Consider the following 8,581-nt stretch of genomic DNA (forward strand, 5'->3'; position numbering starts at 1 on the left):
CTTTACAATTCATTAATTACCTTTATTTTTTTTCCTCTTTTTCTCTACTCTCCTCCGCGGCGCTGCTGTAAATGACGCTGCCACGCACACCAGCAGCCGCGCGCTCACTGTGAGAGAGTGAGATGCTGCAGTTGTGATTGGTAGCCTGTCAGGGTTCAGTCTAGGATCGGCCTCTCTCACCTCCTTGCCAGCTTCCCCTGACTTCCTTGCGGTCAGACATCTGGTGCAGTGATGGATGTGGGGCTGAGTATTCTGCCTTAGGTGCTTTTTGCGAGCTTCCATGGTTGGCTGTGTGTGCTAGGGATTGGAGTTCCCATCATGGGCGCGACCATGACAGTTCCTCTCATGTGACAGTACTCCTAACCTATGGTAGCATGATTTCAGTCAGCTGATGCTGTGCTCCAGTATAAATCCGCCTCCAGAACTCCAGGAAGTTGCTGTTCAACTTCTTCTCTGTTCCAGTGATACCAGCGTTGCTCTGTGCTAATCTTTCAGAGAGTTACTTCAGCCTGTTCACAGTTCTCCAGTTTCCAGTATTAGCTTCAATACTTAAAATGATCACAGCTCTCCTAGTTAGCATCTAATATTACCCGTACACAAGTGACACTAATTATGGCCACCTCACAGCACCTGAAATCGCAAGATCCATTTAAAAAAAAAAAATCCAAGTTCTGAATTGCGAGTCAGGGCTATGTTCTACTCGGAACCCCAAAATTATTCCAAACTGGGACTTGATTCAACTTGGAACTCATAAGTTCGGGTATGTTGTGTTTGGATTCATATTTACTTAATTGTCATGGGCTACCCGGCCCCCAATAATTATCATAATGAATAAACCCTTTAGACTTGGAATATTTATTATGTAAGTCATGTGGCACAAGAAACATCACCAAGCACCACATATATAGATGGATTATAAAGGTATTTATTCAAATGATTTAAATAAATTGTAATATATACACTGTGTAAATGGTAGTTGTTATTCTTTTCTACCAAAGTGAACAGATGATTGCAAACAGTGTGCTTATTGTCAGGTTGTGGTCAGGTTGTGTTCCCGAACTGGAATCGGGGACAAGGGAGTGAACCACTATGCGCTGGAAACTAGATGACCTGATGTATTTCCTTTGCATGTAATTGGAGAAGAATAGGCTGACATGTATCAATACAAGAGGAGGCTAAGCAAGACGTAGACAAGTTTAGAAGGATCTGCGTCGAGTCTCTGGAGACAAATTGGTGGACTAGAGTCTAGGTTTCTCCTCAGAGGGTAGTTAGAGTCCTGAGCAGTCTGAGGAGTGACTGTTTCCAGGCTAGTACTGGAGAGGCAGGGTTCTGGGCTGGTACCGGAGAGGCTGGATTCCGGACTGGTACCGGAAAGGTAGGATTCCGGGCTGGAACCGGAGAGACTGGATTCCGTGCTGGTACCGGAGAGACTGGATTCCGGGCTTGTACCGGAGAGACTGGATTCCAGGCTGGTACTGGAGAGACTGGATTCCAGACTGGTACCGGGGAGACTGGATTCCGGGATGGTACCGGAGAGACTGGCTTCCGGGCTTGTTCCGGAGAAGTTGAATTCTGGGTTGGTACCAGATTGACTAGTCAGGGTTCTGTTAATTGTAACAGGCACGGGAGTCTCAGTGTGGGAGCACTTAGGAGCACAGAGACAGAACTCACTGAGAACACTGTGAAAAAAGTTGCACTGACAACCAGGAAATTCTTTTATAGCCGAGATTTGCTGCTGATTGGTTGCCAGCGGGGAAGAATCAGGATTAACTTCTCATTGGTAGTTCCTGCATCAGGTGACCATGCCGAAGATGGCTGCACCCACACAGACTGACAGGTGGGAGGACCTCCACGTGGGATGCCAGCATCAGTGGGAAGCAGGAGCCGGAATGTCAGTGGAAGAACTGCAGTGGCTGTTGATGGACCGGATGAAGGAGCGCTCACAGCGGCCACTGAGAGCAGATTCCTATGGACCCCTGATGATTCTGGGGTCTCTAATGGGAGCCATGACACTATTATAGCAAGTCATATGATGTTTTTCACTGCCCAAGATCTAATCCTCAGGGCGCAGGCAGCACAGGAATTCTTTGTTTCTCACAATGCATGCTTCTATCTTATCCATACACTCGAGCAGTTCACTTTCCTTGTATTCTCGAGGGTGCACACTGAAAGTATGGTCTCGGCACATCGCTCTGCCTGCTAGGGTCATGCAGCAAGCTGCCAATAATGATGGTGAGTAGGTGGTAAATAGGTAATCAGGCAGAGTCAGAACTGCAATATCTCTGGCTAGAGCAATGGCTTTGTCAGTCTGCGATAGCTTCCCATCAATTACACAGAGATGGAAGTAGTGTTGCAGGAACTCAGCTATTGTGGGAACTTCCAGGTGGAATTGGAGTTCTGTCAGTATAGTGCGCTCAAGCTGGAGTAACTGGACCCGGCTGAAGGTGTTAAAACACAAATCCAGCAGCTGTTTAACAGTTGGATGTCGTCGTGTCTCTACCTGAAAGGGATCCATAAATTAGTAACTTGTCCAAGGAATGGGTTGCAAGTTCTGGTAGAATGTAGTCTGCATACATAAATAGCAAACAGTGATGTTCTGATCTATCATTTTATATATATAAATATACATATATATATATATATATATATATATATAGGTTTGGCCAAAAGCTTGTGCAATTTAATATCCATATTAATCGCAACACATTTCTCTATATATCAGAGTAAGAACTATAAGCCTGATTCAGATAGGTTAGTAAACCCCGATGGTTTGCATACATATCTGATGTTTGTGGGTCTGTGGATGACCCATGCTGCACATGTGCAGAATGAGTCCTGTGTGTTAGCGCACAGTGCCCCCAAGCCGTAGCATGATTGATATGCTGCGACCATTTGAGGGCAGGGAGGGGGCACCAGTTCTGCATTCCTGGAAACAGCAACGTGTTGCCCCCATTTCCTGGGAGTGCCTAGGCCAGAGTCTGCAGGTTTCCTGGCCTCGCAGACGCCGACCAATGGCAGCAATGTTGACATCTATATCAAACATCTATTTGTTGACAAATGCAGAATCTACGGATGCTTCTCAAGATCACAGATGCACGCAGGAGGCGTTTATTTCCTACAGAGATCTCCTGCTGCATTTGCGTATTAGTTGGACGGTATTGCACAGTTGCTTCCTAGCAGCTGTCCAATACCGCCCACATCTGAATCAAGCCCTTTATCCCCAGGAGGTACATACCACTTTGCATGCAATGAAGAGGGATGCGACACCCACCAACTGGAATATTCCAGCGGGCACCTGGACAGCTGTTAGGAATCTATCAATGATGTTGACCGTTAGACACAAGGACTCCAATTCCAGGTGAAAGTGCTTGTGAACGCCAAATAGCCAGAGGATAAGTTTTCCTCGACACTATGGTCTGAGCTGCAAGAAAAACACCATTCACAATTCAGAATTAAGTGAAGAACAAAACATTAAATATTTAACTTTAGATAAATAATCCTGGGTTTTCTGAAATAGGACTAATAAAATTAACATATCCTATGTATGTGATTTTCCATTAGATTTAATACACTTAATGTAAATTGCCTAAATATATAGGAATAACTTCAAGGCCTATCTGCTTACAGCCTTACACCCCTGACACAAGTTGGAATTAATGGGTGTAAATGGGGTAGAAGAGAAATGTGACTTTAAAAAATTAGCATAAAGCAAAAAACATGTAACCTCTGCATAAACCAAATACACCATTACCACTGCAGTAATGGTCATGGTCTGTCCTATGCTAGAAGTCTCTCATACATTGTCATGTTTACATTTCTGAGCAATTTCTAGCGTAGGACAGACCATATGGGGAAGACATAGATGTGAGTTGGTCAACTTGACATATATTGCAGTATGTGGAACTGACATGTTCATCATTGAGCACAGTTTGGAGTGTTAATGGTGTATTTTGTGAGTGCAGTTTCCATAGTTTTTCATTTATAATGCTCCTCACTTATGGACATGGTGAGTGCAGTGGATTAATGTATTTGTTTTTGTGTGTGTACACGAACCGCCGAGCGACAATGGAGAAAATAATACTCCAATGCAGATTTCCTACATTTCAAATGTATGCTCTCAACCTACAGTGCTGCCGTCTTCTTCTGTAAACAGTCGTATTTCAACAACCTTATCTCCTCCCAGTCCTCCAACCCCCGTCATCTCTTTGCCACTTTCAACTCCCCCTTGACCCTATACCCTGCTGCCTCCTCCACTACCTCTCTTCTATTGCCTGTTCCCAACTTGCCCATCCCTTCAATCTCTCCGTCTCATCAGGCACCATCCCCTATGCATTCAAGCATGCCCTTGTCTCCCCATTCTTAAAAAAAAAAAATAGATCCAGACACTCTCTCCAACTACCACCCCATCTCTCTCCTCCCATTTGCCACCAAAACTCCTTGAACGTATTATCTTCAACCGCTTTACTGCCTTTCTCTCCTCTCTCTCCCTGCCTGACCCATTTCAGTCTGGCTTTTGTCCACTCTCCTGACCTGCCCTTATGAAAGTCAGCAATAACCTCCTTGCTACCAAATCAAAGGGCCAGTACTCTTTGCTAATTCTCCTCGATCTCTCTGCTCTTTTTAACAATGCTGACCACAGTCTCCTCCTGCCAATCCTTCACTCCCTCGGTCTGCGTGATACTGCCCTCTCCTGGCTGTCTTCCTATGTCTCTCACTGTTCTTACTCTGTCTCCTCTCATGACTCCACTTCCAGTAATGGTAGGTGTACCCCAAGGTTCTGTACTTGGACCTCTACTTTTCTCCCTCTATACATCCACTTTAGGTGAGCTGTTTTCTATGGACTATGTATATATTCCTGCTATGTACCCTAATCAAGATATGTTGGTGCTACAGAAATAAGTTGTACTATTAATAATATACAATATACATACCTCTGGCTGGTTTTCCATGCAGTTTGGCGTCAAGTACTTTATCTCTAGCTTCTTCTTGAAATCGTAGCATTCATCTCCATACTCCTTAAAATTCTGCAAGGACATGCTACGTGATGAGTTTAGGAATGGGTCGTTGTTAAGGAGCACAGGCATTCTTGTCTGAAAAACAGGCCTGGAGGTCTCAAACTGATAATGGACCCATGGATTCAATATCAGGTCTCCAGGTATGAGGTACCTGGGCTTCTTCACTTTGCTGCTTGAAGCAGCACTAGTGCATATACAGGAATTTCCTGCATCCTTTGGTGACGCTTCTTGCCTCTTTCTCTTATTAAAACTCTTCTGCTGATTAGACATAACCGCAGAGGGGTAGATGGAGCTGCTGCACCTATAACCAGCAGCTATCATCTGGGCTGAAAATGGAATGTTCACATTCTACATGCAGCTGTGCTCGCTGCCGATTGGCTGATCAGGAAACTCTGGATTGTGACCTCACAATGAGAACTTAAGTTACGATGGGCTTGTAAATAATGGCACCATCCATAGGTGGGTAAAGCTGTGTAGACCTCTTGGTGGAGTTGGCTGGTTCAGCTCTGAAGGGGGGCATCCAATTAGCTGTGGGGTTTATCCCAGGCATAAATCTTCCATTTATGAGGAATCAGTGGGTTAGCACATGCTAACCCCTGGTTTACAGGGCTGGCAAAATGCTATTACATTGAATAGCATTTCCCAGAGTGGCATGGGTAATTAGCTGTGGGGTAACCACCAAGACTAATTGAATTTTCCCTAACCTTTCTAAAGCTACTGTATGTGGTGAAACACACTCCTGTAACATTAACACATTTATTGAAGAGTATCTAATGAACAGAAATTATTTAAACATGATAATTGGATGTTTTGTTTGCATCAGTGTGATTCAGTGACATAACCATACCTACAGGCATCTGATAGGACAGATAAATATTTTAAAATACTAGAGAAAAATAGAAAAAAACATTTACATATCACTCTAGTTTGCATGAGTGAAGTAGCATAATGTTTTTTTAATCATAAGTGTTTGTGTTATATGACTTTTTTACTATATTATTGGCCGAACAGTCAATTGTTAGGGAGGGATCGGTATGAAATACTGGCGACTGTTTAGCTGCTGGTTCAAATCCCGACAGAAGAAGCCTGACAGGAGGAGATCCCACCACCGGCTGGAAAGTTCCCTAACCCTCCCCTTTCCCCCCCTAACCCTAACTCTCCCTTAGGGGTGCCTAACCCTAAAACTCCTGCTGTGGTGCCTAACCCTAAGTCCCCCCTGGGGGGGCATAAATCTAACCCCCCTTTCCCAAACCCTAAACCTAACTCTCCCAGGGGGGTGTCTAACCCTAACCTACCCCCGGGAGTCTAACCGTAACTTCCCCTCCCAAAACCTAACCCTAACCCTGCTACACTCCCTAAACCTAATACGCGCGCCTAACGCTAAGGACGCCCTGGACTTACCTCGTTCGGGCTGTTGTCCTTCGACGTTCCGGCATGGGGATTAAGAGATGTTGGTATTTCGATGCCTATCTTAAATCCCCCATCGGGCTTCTCCTGTCGGGATATATGCTGGCGGAATTTAGTCTGCCGGTCTATAAACTGCATCCCGTTAGGGACATTAATAAAAAAAACAGCAGAAATAAAGAGGGTTGTTTTTTTATTAGCAGGACATGGCAATCACTGTGCTTATTCTATATATAGAGGCTTCATAAAAATACATGCAAGCCTATAAGTAGCCATAGCAGCCAATGCAAATGCTATGGGCCTGGTGAAATGGTGGCCCCAGGAAAAAATGCCTTAAAATACAAATATAATGTGCCTGAATAAGGCATACTCCACTCCACAGCCCCATCATTTACCATGGTAATTACATCTTTTGGCTGGCTTCCGGGCTTAGCACAGCTCGAACTTTCACTGGAGTCTAAAGGCTAAATCAGATATATAATATACATCATACAAAGGTATGTAATAATTCTGACATATACAGGGCCAGCAAACACAGAGGGACTGATTCAGAGCTGGACGCTCTGACAAGAGCGCTCGCTCTGAATCAGGGCTGTCCCAGCTAAATTTGGAGCAGCCTCCTGGCCGCTCGCAAAGCTGTGGTTGACCACCCACAGCTGATGCGAGCGGCCAAAAAGATGGTCACGATGGTCAAGACCATCGCGACCATCGAGCTTGTGACGAGACCCTTGTGGTAGGGTCTCGTCTGCCGCAAGCCCGGAGTGCTTTTAGCTCTATCAGAGCCAAAAGCACTCCCACTGACATCACTAGTGATGTCAGTGGGGCCGGCCCCAGATGGTGGGCGTTCCCATGGGAATTCCTCCGTCTGGGCAGCCACGCCCCCGGCACGCCCACCAAAGGGGGCGTGCTGTCACTCACCATCGACAGCACGCCCCCTTTGGTGCGAGACCCCGAGCGACGGCTTCCCCGTCACTCGCCGGGTCTCGCGCATGCGCACGACGGAGCAGCCTCCGTTGTGCGCATGCGCACTTGGGCACCATCGACCCGCTTGCGAGCATACAGCGCTCGCGAGCGGGTCTGAATGAGACCCAGTATCCCATTATATGCGGAAGTAGGGCCATTCTATCTGAGTTGAATTTTTTTAATTCAGATGTGGGCTCCATTCCAGATGAGTTGAGCAAGTTTGGGAATCTGTGTTGTATTGGGGGGGGGGTAGGTCACTCGAAAGAGAACCTTGCACTGCCCTGGACATATACAGCATGTACAGATTGGACTCCTTATGTATTGGATAGTGTAGTATTATATAGTATTAATAATTGACCCTGTAGATGGTATATTTCAGTGCAGCCCTGAGTGCATGTTTACCTGATCTCCTAGTTGGTGTACAAGTATAATAATTTCCGGCTGACACATTTTGAAAGATCAACAGGAGGTGCTAATTATTTAATTTGTGACACTGAGGATATTTTAAAAACATGCAACTTTAGTATTTTATGCTATTTCTATTGTGGTCATCATAGGGAGGGGGGTTTCCAGGCAACCGGAAACCCCCTCTGCGTTTGCCTATGTCACAGGCTACTACATTTGGGCTATTGAAGGGATAAATGCTGTTATAAGCATCTGAATACTTGAATAACTCTGAGGATAGACCCCCTCCATGCGGTCCTCCCCTCTTTCTCTCAGCCAGCACGGCCAGTATCAGAGGCATTGGGAACATTGTGGTGGGCGGCCAGTTCCGCCCTCAGGGCTGTTGTGCTCTGTGCGGCACCCTGACTGTATATGTTTGGTAATGGTGGGTCTGATTCTGCAGTGGACGCAATGCCGATGTTTCCGCAATTTATGTGACTTTTTGTCATCGCGCATGCGTACAAGCCACAGCACATCCGCAGTGATTGCAATATGGTCATGAACGCAGAGTGGAATACATTGCAAAGTGAGTGACAGGTTGTCAGCTTTTGGACCTGGTAACGGGGGGGGGGGATGCAGGCGTGTTTGTCCGTGTGAACGCCGTTACATGGGTGTGTATGAATTATCCATTGCAATTGCATTCGCAGCACGAGAGCTCTCTGCATGTCAGGAGAGCCGCTGTATTTAAGACAGGTCAGACCTGCCACAAGGGCTGCATGGCTGGCCGATGTAATTTGATGGTACCGATGTTTATG

The 8,581-nt window shown here is 45.8% G+C and overlaps 1 pseudogene; it reads right to left on the bottom strand.

Annotated features, from left to right (window-relative positions):
• Positions 1–1,159: 1,159 nt before the first annotated feature.
• On the bottom strand, positions 1,160–5,285 carry LOC148508890 (cyclin-O protein A-like; annotated as a pseudogene).
• Between the last annotated feature and the right edge of the window lie 3,296 nt (positions 5,286–8,581).

This window comes from Taudactylus pleione, unplaced genomic scaffold, assembly GCF_031769625.1.
Source record: "Taudactylus pleione unplaced genomic scaffold, aTauple2 ptg000336l, whole genome shotgun sequence".
Lineage (NCBI taxonomy): Eukaryota > Metazoa > Chordata > Amphibia > Anura > Myobatrachidae > Taudactylus > Taudactylus pleione.